The following is a 2,357-nucleotide window of genomic DNA, read 5'->3' as shown; positions in this document are numbered from 1 at the left end:
TGGCGGAATATTGATGATCCAGCAAACCCAGAATGGATTTCCTGAAGTCATTTGCTATTTTTTCGCAAATGTTTCCAATCCTGGACCAGATTCATCCTAGGTTTGCTGGATCACCCAGGTTCATCCAAGATCTCCTCCATTCTTTGATCAAACGGGCCCAATGTGTTTGCATGATATTGACCCCATCTCTTGTAAGCAGAGAAGGCTAGGGAATCTTTAGCATTGTATGACTATGACAGGGTTTTCTTTCTCTTTCTTTTTTTGATACTTTTTAGTTTCAGGGGTGGGAGGTGATTTAGTTTTGACAGGAGATCAGATTCAATATCGAACTTAAGTATTAGCAACATGAATTAAACAAGGAACAAGGAGGAATGCAATGAAAGCCTGAGGGGTCGGGGAAGAGCATAAAAAACACAAAGGGAACATAGAAATATACAGGAATTAGGTCAATGGAGGACAGAAAAATGCCAAGAGTAAAGGGGGAAGACAGAGGGACAAATTTAACCACACGACCCAAAACCATGCCAAATTTGCACCATTCATGTCTGCAATGTGTCTTCAAGGCCACTAAATGCCCCTGTTTGAGTTCAAACGAGAAAATTGGCTCTATGACCCTATTTTTTAACAATTTATTATTCTTGTAGAGATTAATAATAATAATTTCTCCCCAAAAATTTACCTGCAACCCCATTTAACTCCCCATTTCTGTCTTTTTATTACATGTCCATAGATAAGACAGCTCTTTCATTCCAAGATATGTGACAATTATGGGTTATTCATTATCCATATAAAGCGTGTTCCTCTACGCATTTCCATACATTGCTTCTTTAGGAGAAACATCATATATTGATCTATCACAAAATTGATATCATTATCATTATATTACCACATCATCAACCTAATAAGTTCATAATATAGCTCACAATGTTAAAAATCATATCACAATACATAATGTAGCATCCCAACTTGGTCCAAATATTGTGGAAACTGCAATGCATTGTTTAGAAGAACAGTATCTGGGACCTAGGTTAGAGGTACTATATATGTGGCAAATCCAATCATTAAATTCCCATAAAAATTGATCAAAAATCTCCATAATTTGGATCCCAAAGCAGCCCTTTATCTGTATCATCTAAAAAATAATAAGAGTTGGGTTCCAAATAATCAGAAGGAAGGGAAAACAAAAAAATTATGGTTTGGCTCAAATTTGGTCCTAAGCCTCTTTTTCATACTTGCTGTAGAGTGGTATGGTCCATCTTTGGATGCCCACATATGTGCCTCGATGCATAGACACTTACCATTGCCTATGCAATTCAGAAACCTCACGAATTATGTCACCACGAGGAGACCCGAAGGTGCCCAGAATGTGGCACTGGATCACCAGCCATCATTCCTAAATTACGCTTATGATAATTTAGATAAGCAAAATAGATGGCAAAGGTAAATAAAATAGATGACAGTGGGTCAGAATGGAAGAGCAGTGGATAAAGTTTTTATACCTGTTTTATTAAAGCTTACAAAGAGTGTAGAAGATAGACAGTCATGGGAGATCCTGGGTGATGCGTCAAATCTGGAATAGATTTCTTAAAAACCATTTGGTATTGATTGGCAAATGTTTTAAATCCTTGACCAGATCCATACTAGGTTTGCTGGAATCTCTGGGTTCACTTGTTATAGTCTATCTTCTCCAGGTCTTGGAGAGCTTTAACAAATCAGGCCCTTTGTCTCCAAGATGGACTTGACTGTTCTATTATACATATTCAATTTATTATGGGTTAACCTTCCATCAATTTTTCTTCCCTTTCATTTTAAACAATGATCATGCTACTTGAAAAATAAGCAAATTCCCCCCAAAAATCTGGTTACCATTTGTTTCTTGTTCCGTACATTAATTATAAGCCTGGACAGGCAGAAAAAAAAAAGTAAAAAAAAACAAGCCTTTGCCGCAAGGTCATGACTCTCATGTAAGGCAGTAGAAGGATTGAGTGAGTGTAATCAAACACAATTTGGGAACATCTGATCATGAGGATCACTTGACCTCTTCCATTCAGTCAGCCTGGTTTATAAAGGCACGCTTGATCAACCCTAAAAAGATAACCACCCAAGTGGTGGCAATCAAATGTTCAATGAGGATCAAATCTAGCTGTCATTATCTTCTTTTCAAGGAAATCTAAAACTGTTTTTTTACTTTTGTATCTGGTATAAATTATACAAGATAGTTTTGAACCAATTTTTCATCATCTTTTAGTGGTAGCGTTTATATAATAAAAAATGTATTAAATCTCACCTGAACTATTAGTTTAAATCAGCTAAATTCTAAATAAATGAAATCATTTTGTACAGTTCTATTTCACTGT

Source organism: Pyxicephalus adspersus, chromosome 5 (genome assembly GCF_032062135.1).
Source record: "Pyxicephalus adspersus chromosome 5, UCB_Pads_2.0, whole genome shotgun sequence".
Taxonomy (NCBI): Eukaryota; Metazoa; Chordata; class Amphibia; order Anura; family Pyxicephalidae; genus Pyxicephalus; species Pyxicephalus adspersus.
This window is presented reverse-complemented; position numbering follows the sequence as displayed.